The 18,316-nt window shown below is 44.7% G+C and overlaps 1 protein-coding gene across 1 annotated transcript in view; it reads left to right on the top strand.

Annotated features, from left to right (window-relative positions):
* LOC126237096 (1-phosphatidylinositol 4,5-bisphosphate phosphodiesterase epsilon-1-like) overlaps positions 1 to 18,316 on the top strand; it is a 428,615-nt gene that overhangs the window by 21,426 nt on the left and 388,873 nt on the right. The window lies entirely within an intron of this gene.

Here is an 18,316-nt window from a genome sequence, read left to right as displayed (position 1 = left end):
GTCGCTTCTGCAGCGTTTTCGATGGGAAGTGTTTCATCAGCCCTTAACTGGCTCACTCCACTGTTCATCTCTGCTCACATGAACCGCTGGCTACGAAGACATTTTAGCACAAACAACAGAAGGCAGACCAGCGTAGAGAATTGGCGGAAAATACAGGTGGCTGCTTTCTGTGACGAGGGTACTGGAAAGTTTGTACAACGCCACGACAGATGTCTAAGTCGGAGCGGCGACTATGTAGAGAGGTAGCTGGAAGGTATGCATAACTGTTGCGAACAAAAAAATTTTGACTATCACTGTGGGTTCATTTCACAACCGATCGGATCTTACTTTCCGAACAGTCCTGATATTAATTGCAGGGTTATCGGTATTAACTTTGCTTTTTCGAATGGAACTGTAGTAACCTCTACTGCTGGCGTCGTAGTTCTAAACGAGATAAATTCAACGGCGATTCATCGCTAGGAAATTGTATCGCAGTGAATGATAAATGCAATACCGGAAAAAATGAACACTCTCAAGGACTGTGTTCAGTAGCACCAGGATATAATATGTGCATAATAAGGGTTTGTAGAGTTAGTTATTCATTTGCACGGGCATTGGCAATGAGACAGCGCTCAGAAGGCCTGTCTGTGCTCCCTCTGGTTTGACTCTGCAGGTTTTAAGTGCTGAGTTTAGAGGTGAACAGTGTTTTCCAGCATTCATTCTAGGGTACAACTATGCGCCACCGACGAGTACGTACCTGTTGACCAGCTTCGGCCTTTTGAACGGGATTGCATTGTGGGCCCTTGGGAAGCTGGATATGCTGCACATGTTGGGCACATCGTATCGGTGGACCGTAACTGCTTTAAACAGTGGCCTGTGGAACATTTCCAAATTTGAGACCAGGATCTGAACATCTGCGTAGTACACACGCACGTTATATCGAAGCACTGTGCGAGCAGCGGTGGCTGGCCGAACATCATCCAGAGACAAAATCCGGGGACATGATGCACCTGCTACGTCACCAAGTACCACTGCCTTTTACCAGGCTACCACTGGCATCACGACAACGAGAAGCATGGCTACCCTGATGTCGTCAAAGATTTGACTGGAAAGTGGAATGGCACTCTGTTGTCTTCAGTGGTGAGAGTTTTGTCCGTATGTGTGGTGTTCTTGCAGGGCAAAGTAAGCAGTGCGCATTGCTCATGTTTTTATCCCTGTGCTACCGCCATTTAGTCGACAGCAAGGCGATGTGCTTTCTCAGCGTGATAATGCACTCCCACATACGGCTGCTGCGTCGCAACCTGCTCTTCATGGTTGACAACAGCTGCCATGGTCAACAAGACCTCTCGCCAACTGATGAACACGTATGACGCGAGATGAAGCAGGAACTTAAGTCTTCTCCAGCACTTGCAAGAACCATTGCCGACTTTCAACAAAAAACCCAAGATGCTTGGGACTTTGTCTCGCAGGATGCTATTCGGCACCTTTATGATCCTTTGCGTGCGAGAATACACGTGTGCGTTTCCGTCAGAGTGGGGTACATTGTGTATTAACGTTACTATTTCTGCTCCCTTAACAATGCGTTTCATTTGGTCTGAATTTATCACATACTCCTACAATAATGAACTATCTGTGACCTCACTTTTCAATAAAACTACCCCGTCTTTGAGGGTATTGCATTTTATCCGGCATTGTGTCTTTTTTAACTAGTTGTGAGAGAAAGTATTTAGCATTGTTGAGCAGGATGTTTTGCAATGCCCACCACGGCAACGTCTCCTCCAGTGACGACATCAGGATTGAGAAAGAGGAGGATTACCGCGTTGCGGTTTCGTCTCAAGTTTGCGATTACATCTTGGGGTGAATGTGGCGATCAATAGACTTATGTCCACCCCTAATAATGAGTACAACCCCAATAGTCTCTTATGCAGCTTCAAGTTCTAATTCGGCGAATATGGGTTTTTTGTCTGGTGCGAGGCACAAATCACGCTATATTTTCTCTATGCACTTATATCTGTGGCATTTTGGGGTTTTAACCAGCTATGTGTACTTACTATTATGTGAGTTCGCTGCTTCTCATTATTGCTACAAACGCTTGTCACTTTGCTGTAAATATTTCGGCAAATGATAATTAGGATTTTAAAAGTCTCATCTGTTGGGGGATGGCAGTTCTTTGGATCATACATTGATATTTCGGCGTCTGCTACATTGTTATTACTTGTACCGGATCGAGAATCAATTAATCTTGAAGAAAGTTTCAATGTTCACCCCCCGCACACGTACCTAGATAACAGCCTCTGATGTGCAGCGCGCCTATGAATCATTCAAAGTGCTGCTACAGTTATCAATCGTATGATACAACTCTTGGAAGTCGTGACCTAGCGTGTCACCTTCGAAGTCTCTGGTTGAAGAGTTCCATTTGGCTCAGGACCAGGAAGGGGACAGTTAATTAGGTAGTCAGTTACGTGATCCATAGAGTGAACGATACTTTTATCGAAATGATGCATGAAGAGTCAGCTTACAGAATACGTTTACATGATTATTACTAACGTAAATGAAAACATTATTATTTTCAGTTCTACTCGTGCAATACACTTTTTTTACTGGCTGCCAGTTTTCAGGTAAAAATTCTTCAGTGGAATAGAAGGAGTTGATTTAAAACTTTCCTCGCTGACTGCCAAACATTTTATGTTATTGGTCAAATGATCAAACATTTTTGTTGTTGCATATTGAACTCCTTTCTGAACCATTGACAGCTTTAAAATGGGAGAAAAAGGACATTTTTCCCTCTAGGTAGGTACGTATATCGCTGTTCTTCTCAAATTGTGATAGGCAAATTATGATGAATAGGCTATGGTGTCAGTGCTACAAATTGTAGATTTAGCTGAAATTCCGTGTGCAAAGTTAGTCCTCTCAACCTTCTCTATGTGTGGTTCGTTCCAACATGGGCCAAAACCTGCAGTTACCAGCTTCCTTTCCTTGTATTTGGCCGGCCGCGGTGGCCGAGCGGTTCTAGACGCTACAGACCGGAACCGCGCGACTGCTACGGTCGCAGGTTCGAATCCTGCCTCGGTCATGGATGTGTGTGATGTCAGGTTAGTTAGGTTTAAGTAGTTCTAAGTCTAGGGGAGTGATGACCTCAAACGTTAAGACCCATAGTGCTCAGAGCCATTTGAACCATTTGAAGCTTGTCTATCACGGTTCTGACTTTTTTCTCGAAGCGTATGTAGAGAGGTACTAACACCAAGTTCCACGAGCGCAGCTTGATTTTTTTCGAGATGATGATGAAAACTTATGTCTGTCCTCATAAATGCTCATTTAGAGACGGGTAGTATTACGAATTTTTTTTTCAAATTCTGAATGTGGCAGGGGTAAAATACAGGGAGCGAAAGGCTATTTACAGTTTGTACAGAAACCAGATGGCAGTTATAAGAGTCGAGGGACATGAAAGGGAAGCAGCAGTTGGGAAGGGATGAGACAGGGTTGTATCCTCTCCCCGATGTTATTCAATCTGTATATTGAGCAAGCAGTAAAGGAAACAAAAGAAAAGTTCGGAGTAGGTATTAAAATCCATGGAGAAGAAATAAAAACTTTGAGGTTCGCCGATGACACTGTAATTGTGTCAGAGACAGCAAAGGACGTGGAAGAGCAGTTGAATGGAATGGACAGTGTCTTGAAAGGAGGATATAAGATGAACATCAAGAAAAGCAAAACGAGACTAATGGAATGTGGTCGAATTACGTCGGGTGATGCTGAGGGAATTAGATTAGGAAATGAGTTTTGCTACTTGTGGAGCAAAATAACTGATGATGGTCGAAGTAGAGAGGATATAAAATGTAGACTGGCAATGGCAAGGAAAGCGTTTCTGAAGAACAGAAATTTGTTAACATCGAGTATAGATTTAAGTGTCAGGAAGTCGTTTCTGAAAGTACTTGTATGGAGTATAGCCATGTATGGAAGTGAAACATGGACGGTAAATAGTTTGGACAAGAAGAGAACAGAAGCTTTCGAAATGTGGTTCTACAGAAGAATGCTGAAGATTAGATGGGTAGATCACATAACTAACGAGGAGGTATTGAATAGAATTAGGGAAAAGAGTAGAAGAAGGGACCGGTTGGTAGGACATGTTCTGAGACATCAAGGAATCACAAATTTAGCATTGGAGGGCAGCGTGGAGGGTAAAAATCGTAGAGGGAGACCAAGAGATGAATACACTAACCATATTCAGAAGGATGTAGGTTGCAGTAAGTACTGGGAGATGAAGAAGCTTGCACAGGATAGAGTAGCATGGAGAGCTGCATCAAACCAGTCTCAGAATTGAAGGCCACAATAACAACAACAACAGTATTACGACTCAGCGGTTCCCGATATGCTGCGATTCCAAAGCGTATCAGACTGAGTATTACGCAACAGATTAACGACACTTTTGCGGCCTAATATGCCCACTGTATTACACTCGGGGGAGGGCGAGGCGTCAGGTTTGTGATCTTATAAGTGTACGCGCAGCAGGTCCCCTGGCAGTGGAGGGCGGCGGGTTTGCCTGGCGAGGTATGACTGATTCGCGCAGCAGAGGCGGATCTTCCAGGAGTATGGAGCGGCGGCGCACTAGCTGTGCGGAAGAGCGAGCACACAGAGGCGCGGGCAAGGCGGCGCATTTTTGCCGCGCGGGGAACACAGGCGCGGCGCGCTCGGCCGGCCTTTGTGGCGGCAGGTGGTGCGCGCCAGTGGCCAGCGGCCGGCGGGGCCCGCCTGATGAGCCGGCAGGGCCAGCCACACGTGACAGCGTCGCGACGCCCGCCGACGCCGACGCCGACGCCGCCTTTGACGCTCCCTTCTGCGCCTCTCCCGCTTCTGCCCGGCGCACAGATTTGGAGATGAACAGTCGCGCAACACACCGCCGACACAGGTGCGGGTCGTACCTGCTGGAAACAGAAACAACGGCCGCCTGCCCCAGCTGAGATCATTCGAATGCGTCTTTACACAGAAAACCGTAACGGCGTTTCCTGGGATTCCTGTAGTAGCGAGAGGCATTCGAAGTGCCTGATCTTATTACGAGGCGTATTCCGGAAGTAAGGTCCGATCGCTAGCGAAATACACTACTAGCAATTAAAATTGCTACACCACGAAGATGACGTGCTACAGACGCGAAATTTAACCGACAAGAAGAAGATGCTGTGATATGAAAATGATTAGCTTTTCAGAGCATTCACACAACGTTGGCGCCGGTGGCGACACCTACAACGTGCTGATAAGAGGAAAGTTTCCAACCGACTTCTCATATACAAACAGCAGTTGACCGGCATTGCCTGGTGAAACGTTGTTGTCATGCCTCGTGTAAGGAGGAGAAATGCATACCATTACGTTTCCGACTTTGATAAAGGTCAGATTGTAGCCTACCGGAATTGCGGTTTATCGTATCGCGACATGGCTGATCGCGTTGGTCGAGATCCAATGACTGTTAGCAGAATATGGAATCGATGGGTTCAGGAGGGTAATACGGAACGCCGTGCTGGATCCCAACGGCCTCGTATCACTAGCAGATCAGATGAAAGGCATCTTATCCGCATGGCAGTAACGGATCATGTAGCCATCTCTCGATCCCTGAGTCAACAGATGGGGACGTTTGCAAGACAACAACCATCTGCACAAACAGTTCGACAACGTTTGCAGCAGCATGGACTATCAGCTCGGAGACCATGGCTTCGGTTACCCTTGACGCTGCATCACAGACAGGAGCGCCTGCGATGGTGTATTCAACGACAAACCTGGGTGCACGAATGGCAAAACGTCATTTTTTCGGATGATTCCAGGTTCTGTTTGCAGCATCATGATGGTCGCATCCGTGTTTGGCGTCATCGCGGTGAACGCACATTGGAAGCGTGTATTCGTCATCGCCATATTTGCGTAACACCCGACGTGATGGTATGGAGTGCCATTGCTTACACGTGTCGGTCGCCTCTTGTTCGCATTGACGGCTCTTTGAACAGTGCGCGTTACATTTCAGATGTGTTACGACCCGTGGCTCTACCCTTCATTCGATCCCTGCCAAACCCTACATTTCAGTACGACAATGCACGCCCACATGTTGCAGGTCCTGTACGGGCCTTTCTGGATACAGATAATGTTCGACTGCTGCTCTGGCCAGCACGTTCTCCAGATCTCGTCACAATACGCCAGTCACTACTCTTGATGAATTGTGGTATCGTGTTGAAGCTGCATGTACACGCCATCCAAGCTGTGTTTCACTCAATGCCCAAGCGTATCAAGGCTGTCATTACGGCCTGAGGTCGTTATTCTTGGTAATGATTTCTCAGATCTATGCACCCAAATTGCGTGAAAATGTAATCACATATCAGTTCTAGTATAGTATGTTTGTCCAATGAATACCCGTTTATCATCTACATTTCTTCTTGGTGTAGCAATTTCAATGGCCTGTAGTGTATAAACCACAGTGAAAATCAAAAGTATTTTATTTGCAGTAACTAGCCACACCGTGGAGCAACGTCTCTACGTAGTCGCCGCTCCGCCTGAGACATTGTCGTAGTGTTGTAACAACTTTCCAATACCCTCTTAACGCCGATCTGCAGTTCGTTGTCTGTGCCAAAACGTTAACTTCAGACCGAGCGGTTCATGTCAGCAGAGATGAGAATCAGAGGGAGCAAAGTCCAGGCTCTATGAAAGGCGATCAAAAGCTTCTCATCGAAAATGCTGCAGGGACGTCCTCATTGCCCCTGCAGAGTCCGACCGAGAACTGTTATGAAGAAGGAAATGCATGACAGTTATGTTGTGAGGGCTGCATCAACTCAGGCGAAATCTCTCACGAGCACTCATACTTGGCAGGAGACACTGTTTTCTGGGCAACTTTACGTGCTCACTGAGCGCTCAGAACTGAAAATACAGGCGTGACGCGACCAACGGGCATACTGAAGACACAGTCCAACACTCCTGTGCAACGTTTTATCGGATTTTCATTGTGGTTTCCATTTCGCAACCAATCGGACCTTACTTTCGGTTCTAGGCGCTGCGGTCTGGAGCCGAACGACCGCTACGGTCGCAGGTTCGAATCCTGCCTCGGGCATGGATGTGTGTGATGTCCTTAGGTTAGTTAGGTTTAATTAGTTCTAAGTTCTAGGCGACTGATGACCTCAGAAGTTAAGTCGCATAGTGCTCAGAGCCATTTGAACCTTACTTTCGGAATAAAAACTTTTGTGTTCTGCCTTACGGAAGGTCTTGTCATTGGGGAAGCCTCGTCAGAGAGGTCCACCGCATGAGCGTCTAGGGAATAAGCCACATATTTATAAGCAGGAATTTATATACCGGACCATAACTGCTAAATTTGTCTGTAAATGGCAGTTCTATATCTACACGATATTTATTTTAATTTATTTCTTCGCTCACTGGTTGTAGGGTTAAGAGCTTGACAGATATCAACGAGAGTAAGAGCTTGAGAAAGGGGCAGCTATTCCGAAACTACACTGCGCAGCAGAATTAAAGGATCACTTTTTCGGAACCCCGTAATTTCCACCCACTGCGGCGCTTAAGTTAGAAATTTTGCTCGAAGTTGCCTACAAACTTCCTCTGTAACGGTGCAAAGGCGTTACGCTGGGGCTCGACGACCCTTCAGACGGCAGGGTACCGACACATGCGAAGAAAAGGCAACAGCTCGGAAGTACAAGTAACGCGTAAGATGGCTCAGTAATGTCAGATTGGTGCCACACTCCACCACAGTTCCGCCGCTGTGGACGTTGCACAAGAGCGGAACGTCATCACACACACCTCTTACAACACATTTCACCCATTTTTGACGCTTATGGGATGAAGGTTAGAACCGCGAGGTACAGCGCTGCAATCACGCGGTTTTCTTCTGATTGGCCGAGGAGAACGTTCCAGACACACCGCCGCTCAGAATCGGTGCGTTAAGGCCTCAGGGGGTGGCGCAAAGGGTGTCAGCGGAACTACCGCTTTCTCTGCCGCGTTGATTCCCTCAAATTTCGCCATCGAAACCGACAGTTCGCAGTGCGATGACCAGCAGGAAGACATCCTTCACAACCTTTTACATTGCTCACACCCTCAGGCGTTTTCATCTCTTCCCTAAAGACACTGTGGGGCTCCATCCTGCATCGTCGAGCCCATGGGTGACGTCGCAGGTCGCCACGCTTTTGCACCGTTACAGAGTAAGCTTTGAGCCAAATTTCGAACTTAAGCGTCGCAATGGGTGGCAACTACGGAGTTTAGAAAAAGTAAACCTTCAATTATGTTCGCAGTGTAGTATCGAGGGAAATTTTTTTTTTTAAATTGTACATATGTGCTGTGACGGCAGTGACTGAGTGCTACAATGCACGCCCTAAATTGACAACACTCTTCTGTAGCACAACATTTCAGAAGCTTGTCTTCTGTTCTTGTCAAACTGTTTCACTTCCATGTATGACTACACGCCACACCAATACATACATCAAAAAAAGTTTTGCATTACCTCGGTTCCGAGAGTTCCAGAACCTAACATAAACATCATTTCCGCCCTTGTTATTGCTCATGAAAACCACGCATTGCATGTTGTACAACCATACAGCGAGTCCTTCAGAGATGGTGGTCCAGATTGCTGTACACACCGGTACCTCTAATACCCAGTAGCACGTCCTCTTGCATTAATGAATGCATGTATTCGTCGTGGCATACTATCCACAAGTTCATCAAGGCACTGTTGCTCCAGATTGTCAAACTCCTTAACGGCGATTCGGCATAGATCCCTCAGAGTGGTTGGTGGGTCACGTTGTCCATAAACAGCCCTCTTCAATCTTATCCAGGCATATTCGATAGGGTTCATGCCTCGAGAACATGCTGGCCACTGTTGTCGAGCAACGTCGCTATCCTAAAGGAAATCATTCACAGGATGTGCACGATGGGGGCGCGAATTGTCGTTGCCAATATGCTGCCGATATGGTTGCTCTATCGGTCGGAGGATGGCATTTATGTATCATACAGCCATTACGGCGCCTTCCTTGACCACCAGCGGCGTACTTAGGCCCCACATAATGCCACCCCAAAACAACAGGGAACCTCCACCTTGCTGCACTCGCTGGACAGTGTGTCTAAGGCGTTCAGCCTGACCGGGTCGCCTCCAATCACATCTTCAACGATTGTGTGGTTGAAGGTTTAAGTGACACTCATCGGTGCAGAGAACTTGATGCCAATCCTGAGTGGTCCATTCGGCATGTTGTTGGGCCCATCTGTACCGCGCTGCATGGTGTCGTGGTTGCAAAGATGGACCTCACCATGGAAGTTGGGAGTGAAGTTGCGCATATGCAGCCTATTGCGAACAGTTTGAGTCGTAACGAAAAACATTATTCAACATGGCGTAGTTGCTGTCAGGGTTCCTCCGAAGCATAATCCGTAGGTAGCGGTCATCCACTGCAGTAGTAGTCCTTGGGCGGCGTGAGCGAGCCATGTAATCGACAGTTCCTGTCTCTCTGTGTCTCCTCCGCGTCAGAACAACATTGCTTTGGTTCACTCTGTGACGCCTGGACACTTCTCTTGTTGAGAGCCGCAGCCGCTGTGGTCGAGCGGTTCTAGGCGCTTCAGTCCTGAACCACGCGGCTGCTACGGTCGCAGGTTCGAATCCTGCCTTGGGCATGGATGTGTGTGATGTCCTTAGGTTAGTTAGGTTTAAGTAGTTTTAAGTCTAGGGGACTGATGACCTCAGATGTTAAGTCTAATAGTGCTTAGAGCCATTTGAAACATTTGTTAAGAGCCCTTCCAGGCACAAAGTAACAATGAGGACGCGATCGAACCGCGGTATTTACCATCTAGGCATGGTTGGACTACAGACAACACGAGCCGTGTACCTCCTTTCTGGTGGAATGATTGGAACTGATCGTCTGTCGGACTCCTCCGTCTAATAGGTGCTGTTCATGCATGGTTGTTTACATTTTCGGGCGGGTTTAGTGACATCTCTGAACAGTCAAAGGGATTGTGTCTGTGATTCAATATCCACAGTCAACGTCTATCTTCAGGAATTCTGGGTACTGGGGTGTTGCAGAACTTTTTTTGATGTGTGCATTTTCAGAAAAGACTTCGTAACACTTAAAGCTATATTCGATGTTAACAAGTTTCTCTTTTTCACAAACTCTTTTCTCGCCTTTGCCAGTGTACATTTTATATCCTCTCAACTTCGTTCAGTTACTTTTCTGCCCAGATAGTAAAACTCATCTGATACTCTTAGTGTCTCATTTCCTAATCTAATTACCTCACCATCTGTTGATTTAATTCAATTACATTCCACTATCCTCGTTTTGATTTTCATTATTTTCATTTTGTATCCTACTTTCAAGACACCGTCTATTCCATTCAGTCACAAGTCCTTTCCTGTCTTTGACTGAATTACAATGCCATCGGTAAACCTCAAAGTTTTTATTTCTTCTCACTGAAGTTTAATTCCTTCTCCAATTTTTTCTTTAGCTTCCTTTACTGCTTGTACCTGTCTTACTGCCGCCTTCTCAATCACTCTTTCCCTTTCATGCATCTGGACTCTTATAATTTCAGTCTGCTTTCTGTCCAAGTTGATTGATTCCTTTAGCTCCTGGTATTTTATCTTTGCATCCTTCAAAATTTCAGTGACGATTGCTTAGACCCGAAGACCAAACTAACAGAGTTAAATGATCAGTTAGACGTAAAGTCCGAAACAAAACCTTGTTGATGGTGAGAGCTGAATGGTCCACCGATGGCTTCTTGATGACCACGGTTGCTAGCTGGACCAGGAGGTAACTCCCCGAAGTGGAGCTATCACTGGAACTGGCTCCACATCCAGAACTTTTGGCTTGGAGCCGTGTAGCTTCCTAAATACTGGCAAAGAAGAAGGTTTCGACATGCTAGGAAACATGATCGGCCCAGGGAAATTATAGTGCGGTGACGTTGGCGCCGCCTGCGGCGATATTGGCGCCGCCAGTGCGAGTGGAACCTTCCGCTAGCCAGACTACAAACGTTGTTACGAAAGCTATTTTTCTTTTCAGCCTTCGATTGGCCGCGAAATTAAAACCACATAGAAAATCCGATGAAGGTCTGCGCAGATGAGTTGTACAGTGTCTTCAGTACGCCGGTGAATCGCGTCATATCGTACTTTCCAGTTCTGAGCGCAAGTAGAGCACGTAAAGATGTCTAGATAAGCTATGTCTCCTGCCAAGTGTGAAGTGAACGCTGAGAGGTTCAGCCTGATTTCATACAGCCCACACAACGCAACGGCCAACCGCCTTGCCGAAGTGGTAACACCGGTTCCCGTCAGATCACCGAACTTAAGCGCTGTCGGGCTGGGCTAGCACTTGGATGGGTGACCATGCGGTCTGCCGAGGGTTGCTGGCAAGCGGGTTGCACTCAGCCCGTGTGAGGCCAACTGAAGAGCTACTTGATTGGGGAGTAGCGACTCCGATCTCGTAACTTGCATGCGGCCGGAAGAGCGGTGTGCTGATCACATGCCCCTCCATATCCGCGGCCGGCCGAAGTGGCCGTGCGGTTAAAGGCGCTGCAGTCTGGAACCGCAAGACCGCTACGGTCGCAGGTTCGAATCCTGCCTCGGGCATGGATGTTTGTGATGTCCTTAGGTTAGTTAGGTTTAACTAGTTCTAAGTTCTAGGGGACTAATGACCTCAGCAGTTGAGTCCCATAGTGCTCAGAGCCATTTGAACCATTTTTGAACCATATCCGCGTCCAGTGACGCCTGTGGGCTGAGGATGACGTGGCGGCCGGTCGGTACCGTTGGGCCTTCCAAGGTCTGTTAGGACGGAGTTTACACAACGCAACTGTCATGCGTGTCCGTCTTCATGACAATGGTCAGCCACAAACTGCAGGTACAATAAAGACGCTCTTGTAGCATTTTCGATGGGAAGTGCTTGATCACCCGGACTAGGTTCCTTCTGACTTTCATCTCTTTTCTCACTTGAACCACTACGACACCATTTTGGAGGAGGCAACGAGCCGCAGTACAATGTAGGGAATTGGCGGTAAACACATGTGGCTGTCTTCCATGGCGAGAGTAGTGTACCACGCTATGAAAAATGTCTGACGCGGAGCGGCGGCTATGTAGAGAAGTAGCCGGAAGGTGTATCTTAATGTTGCAAATAACACATTTTGTATTTCCACTGTAGTGTCCATTTCGAGGCCGGTCGGACGTTGGAAAAAAAAAAAAAAGAAGAAGAAGAAGGGAAAAAAAAAAAGTTGCCCTCGTATTCTGACGCTGACGTCTGCCGTATAGGCAACCCGGCAGACCTGGTTGTATACACAGCTATGGAACTGCTATTTCCAGAAACTTACAGGAAGTGGTGCTCTTTCTTGTGACTGCTGGGCGACTCTATCTTCCATATTTATAAGCAAAATGGTCGGTGGTTTGCGGCATACAGATACAGTAATCGATGGACGACAGGAAGCAACGTTCAGTTCCACGATTAAGCTACATATGCTACATAGTTATAGAAAATGGTATTATAAAAACTCACCTATAATTTCTAATGAAATCGCTTCCTCTGAGCTCAGTGAATACTAGACTCCATCAAATTATAGCATCATCTGTAGTGTTCGTTTTGTTTGACACCTACTTGCTACAACCAGCAGCTGACGTTTAGTGCTTCGTGGATGAACTGCACTTTAGCGTTCTCTCAGTGAATCCGACTGGCAATTGTGACTACTTCTGCAAATTGTCCGGCAGTCGTGTAATCATACAGTAACGGGGCTTAATTGTGCACAATACGTTTCATTTGTTTACGATATGGGTCAACTCCAATTCCTGCGTCCAATGTCGATCGTTTGCAGATCTTCCTGCAAGTCGCTACAATTTTCTTGCGTTGCGGCTTCTCGTTATGCAACAGCACCATCCGTGAAAAGCTTCATGGTACTTCCGACGCTATACATTAGATCATTTATATATGTTATAAACATAATGGTCCTACAACATTCTCTTGAAATAGTCTAAGGTTTCTTTTATGTCTGAAAATTTCTCTGCAATAACATAGTTTTGCCGGTTAACCCTTTCCTTTCAAAATTATGAAGACTGCACCAACGAATTTGAAGTTCATCAGGGAAAAGGGTATTGTCGAGAATGCCCCAGAGAAGTGTGATACGACCGCTATTATTTTCTGTATACATAAATCACCTGGCGGACAGGGTGGGCAGCAATCTGCGGTTGTTTGCCGATCATGATGTATGGGAAAGTAGTCGAAGTTGAGTTACTGTGCGACGCTACATGATGACTTACACAAAATATCTAGTTGGTATGATGAAGGGCAGATAGTGCTAAATGTAGAAAAATGGAAGTTAATGTGGAAGAGTGAGAACAAGAAACGTGCAATGTTCGTGTACAGCATTAGTAGTACCCTGCTTGACACAGTCACGTCTTTCAAATATCTACGCGTAACGCTGCAAAGCAGTATGCAATGGAACGAGAATGTGAGGATTCTAGTAGCGAAGGCCAATGGTCGACTTCGGTTGGTTGGGTGAATTTTGGGAAATCGTGGTTTATCTATAAAGAAGACTGCATATAGGACGCTAATGCGTCCTATTCTTGAATACTGCCCGTGTGTTTGGGATCCGCGTCAGATCGGATTGAAGGAAGGCAAGAAAGCTTGAAGGTGAATACAGAACGATTCTGCTGCCACCAACATACATTTCGCTTAATGGCCACGAACTCAAGAAACGAGAAATTAGGGCTCATACGAAGCACATAGACAGCCGTTCTTTCTCGTTGTCTTTGCGACTGGAACAGGAGGAGAAACGACTGGTAGCTGTACTGGGTACCCTCCGCCACGCACCGGCGTAGTTGTAGATGTAGAATATTACTAAAGCAAGTAAAAACATAGCACATTTGAATACATATATTTTTTAAATTTATGTACAAAATAGAAGTGGGACTTGTGAGCCCCGTCAGCTATACGCTTCGTATTAGATCGGGTTATATACTTATTTCATTAGTAATATCAGTTTATATGAACTAAAACAATACGAAACTAGACTACAAACATCGAAACGGTCACAATAATGTCTTTTCACGTCAGCAGGACCAGTACTTTCTTATTACGAAATGAACTACCAAGCTGTACAACAGTCTTTCGCTGTTTTCTGTCCTCTTTAGGCAGAGATGAATTATCACAGCTGGAAGAGTTTCCTATGCTGTAGACGAGATACACAATCGTTCAGTCAGTATGGCAGTGCATGAATTGAGCTCCTTGCTGTTTTATGACTATAGGAAGGGACAGAGACTTTAAGTTCTGACAGACAAGAAAGGGTTAAACGATTTACAGTAATCCTAAAAAAAACTTGTCTTTGTCTGGAGATAGACTGATTAGTATGTAGACCGAGGAACCAAATAAACAGGAAGCAGTTTCGTTACCTAAAGACCTCTGCAGAACTGTTTTTCCTTCTTTTCCTTGGGTATATAGAGATACGTTTTTCTGCTACATGTGAATCACGAAGTACTTACTTCAAAATAATTTATTCCTCTAGTATGCGTATGGCGAAATAATCATAAAAAAATTCTTATGTTAATTCTTTGCTCCTTTTTATGTCGGTGTGTTATCTTGTCATTCAGGAAGTTAAATATGGAAACTGAAAGGAAAACCGCCCGTTGCACAGAAGTAATATTTTTGAGAAGTTTAATTGGGGAATATCCTCAACTATGATATATAAATTACGTATGTTAACAGAGCAGAGCAGCTGCGAAGCTTATCGTGCAGAGAGATTTGCAGATGCAAATCAGTATTAACGGTAAACTAAAAATCAAACGCAGACTGCATCTTGTAGTGTTAGTAAACAGTAATTGCGTTTCTCCAGTCTGTAGTAAGTATTCGACAGTTTGCCCCAATCTACCAAGGCGGCTGCCGTGACATTCATTATGGCTTACTTTCAAGTAATAGTCTCTCAAATTTAGTTTTTAAGTGCACTTTTTCACCCAAAGATTAACAGGATGATGTGATCCTTTTCGTCTATTTGTTAATCTTCTTAAGAGACTATAGGCAACTGCAGGTTGGTTTCTCACACGAGCGATCATTCAACGCAGAATGATACCATCATGAAACTATACTAATTAGAACAAAAATATAGATCGAAAGAGAAATCTGAACTTGCACATTCAAGTTACTGTTCAGACAATCCTGACCGAGGCCCATTTATAGTAACTTGAAAGCCATTCTGTCTCACATTGCACTCCAGGTTATTCGCAGTCGGCAGCTATGTGCTGATTGACTGCAGACTTCGTGGCGTGTTTAATTCGCTTCATCGCGCCTTTTCCTTTGGCGCGCTAACAACTCCCAGACGTAGACGCACTTTCTTTTTTTTTTTCTTTTCGTCAAAATTTTGGCTATCGTTTATGAATCAGCGAAATAACAAAAATTACAAAACGGTTTTTTACAAATGAATTACAAAACGAATATTCCTTTTAATAAATCTCAAAGATATAGTTGAGAACAAGCAATATTAATAATAATACATATATACGAATTTAGATGGCATATAAGTGTTAATGCTACAGCATCAATGACATAAAGTATTAGTTGACGGAAACTTAACCTTTCTTTTTTCTCCGGGGACGCAAAAGCCAACAGCGTGATGTAGTAGCAAGAGGAATTCTCTTTACCGTTGCTTCATCACGACGTGCACTGAAGTTCTAGAATGAATCGCAAACCGTGCCACGGTGTGTGAATCTGTCTACCGTACGTGGACATTAAACTAGCTGTCCAACTTTGTGTGAAGTTTTAAAGATCTCGTCATCATCTCCATCATCCAGTGCTCACGGACTGAGCACAAATCATGTCCCCCTCATTCTTGTAAAATTCAGGGTGACGGTAGCTCATCAGCGAGGTGACGCAGTGGATAAAACAATGGACTAGCAGCGGTTCAAACCCTCGCGGGATACCTCTAAATCGTTGAAACCAGTAGCGCAGACTTTCTTCTTCATACTGGTTCAGTCCCTGTTTCTTCTCCGGCTATAATATCTTCGTCCTCGACAGGATATTAAACCTTAATTTTCCATAATTTTTCTTTACTATAGCGTTATTAAGCAAAGGGGAAGCATATTCTATATCTGGTTGCCTTTTTCACAGTTCGAGTTAATGAACTAATACAGAAGTTGCTGTCGCTTGTACGTTACTTTCAGTACAGCAGTCGCACAGGCAGAGATGGCAATATGTTCTTAGCTGTCGATATATAAACTTTTGTATGAATCGTTGAATGATATCGATGCTAACGACACGTCAAATGTAAAACTGATAAGTTTACTTGACTTGTATAAAACAACCTATTTTCATTGCTTCTAAAACAAAGAAAATTTATAGAGATAGTTGAGTGCACTAAATCTAAACTGTCACAGATATTTCTTCTACACTGAAAATAGTATTCGGAAACCAGAAACATAAACATTTCTCAATGCTCTACGTAGTATCCCAGTTCAGTGTTGACCAAATGAATAACAGTTCTGTTCAGTGCAAATATGTTGTGATGTGACTTTGTATCTGAAGGACCGTTCCAGTCCTTGTCCCGATGATAAACCTTCTCTGAGAGACGACAACGAGATTTTTAATTTGGTTGAGAGTTATTCGAGGTGTATTTCAAACCACAACTTGTACGTTTTGAACATTGCTAACTAAAACTTAGGCAGAGCAAGAAAGTGGGTTTGCTTTGTGTGCTTAATCATCCCGCTTAATTCCTTCTGAATAGTAGCTTTCAAATTGGTGGCTGAGCTTAATCTGCGTTACCATGCGTTTACTGACTGGGGAAGCTATTTAATTGTGGAATTGTTGGTCTTTCTCCTCTTTCGCCGACTCCATCTCCGTATTAACCAGCACTGGCGGTGACTCAGGCTTAGAAACGAGATCGCTTCTCACAGTGTTTAGCAAAATACAAAAATCGGTCTGTCATGTAGAATATGAATTTGCAACGTGTCCTTACTTGTAATGTCATTTTGAAAGTTCCTCCGTCAAGAATTCCTCTCATTTGAAGCTCTTATGTCACACGATCAGTGGCATTTACTGGGTGTTTTGTGAGTTTAACGAGATCTCCACTATTATTTATGAAGTCTCGTATCAATGTGATACTAGAATTACTTATTGAATCTTCGTTTAATTTCATTTCATGGAATTTCTGTGAAACAGTGATTACATACGTCTAGTACCCAGCAAAAGTACACAGAAATAGAATTACGGAAGCCCAGTATACTGCGGAAATGTTTTTATTTTGTGAACATATCGACACTAAATCATTAAAGCATGAATATGACATTATATTCGCGCGAAATATTGAAATTGTATGTACGTCGATGTAACGTTGGTTTTTCTATTGGCAAGCTGAGGCATACCAGAGGACTGGTACAGCTAGTTCGGTAATTTCTTTTTTCTTTTTTTGCAATACCATTACTTCAAGTGTGCTTCGTATTTTCGGTGAATTAGTTTGCTAGCTACGGTATTTTGCGGAAAAGTAGCGTGAATAATATGTGTTAGCTGTTTCCATCGGGGGAGCAATCTTGCGTTGGATGAATAAGACGGTGAGAAAAGGGGAAGGAGCAAAGAGAGGGCGAAGTTTCAGGAGAAGGAGAAGGGAGTGAATCGAAGACGCTAAAATTGTGGAGAGAGGTGGCGAACAGAGTAGATGAAACTCAAGAGTGGACTGAGTTGAGCAACAGTCCCGTGGCACCTGCCTCTCCTTGGTACTGAAATTGTTCAAATGGCTCTGAGCACTATGGGACTTAACATCTGAGGTCATCAGTCCGCTAGAAATTAGAACTACTTAAACCTAACTAACCTAAGGACATCACACACATCCATGCCCGAGGCAGGATTCGAACCTGCGACCGTAGTGGCCGCGCGGTTCCAGACTGAAGCGCCTAGAACCGCTCGGCCACACCGGCCGGCTCTCCTTGGTACTGAGATGTTAATGCTGAGAGATACATAACTCTTGTTATACCAAGGATAAAGACTATGTTATGCGTTTATTGTTCTGCTTGTAGCGACTTTAGATTGACCGGAAGTGAAACAACAAAAACCAATCGGGCTATTTTTGTAAAAAAATCCGACTGTGGACTATGTGCTGTTCCAAGCTTTTAATGTGTAGTACCTAACATAAATATTGGAATGTGTAATTTCTAATTCATTGTGAAGTCGTTTTTATCTAAAAAAAAAAGGCTAAGTAGCGACGATTGAACAAATGTGCTGATGTTGGCAGGGAGGAAAGGAGAGGGAGGAGGGAAGTTGACATTTACCCTGGGCGCCAGTTACTCTCGTTACGCTACCGATGACAGGACATGTATTAAGACATCAGGGAATAACTTCATCTTACCAAGAGGGAGCTGTAGGGGGCAAAAATTGGAGAAGAA

Source organism: Schistocerca nitens, chromosome 2, assembly GCF_023898315.1.
Source record: "Schistocerca nitens isolate TAMUIC-IGC-003100 chromosome 2, iqSchNite1.1, whole genome shotgun sequence".
In the NCBI taxonomy this organism is placed as follows: domain Eukaryota; kingdom Metazoa; phylum Arthropoda; class Insecta; order Orthoptera; family Acrididae; genus Schistocerca; species Schistocerca nitens.
This window is presented reverse-complemented; position numbering and strand designations above follow the sequence as displayed.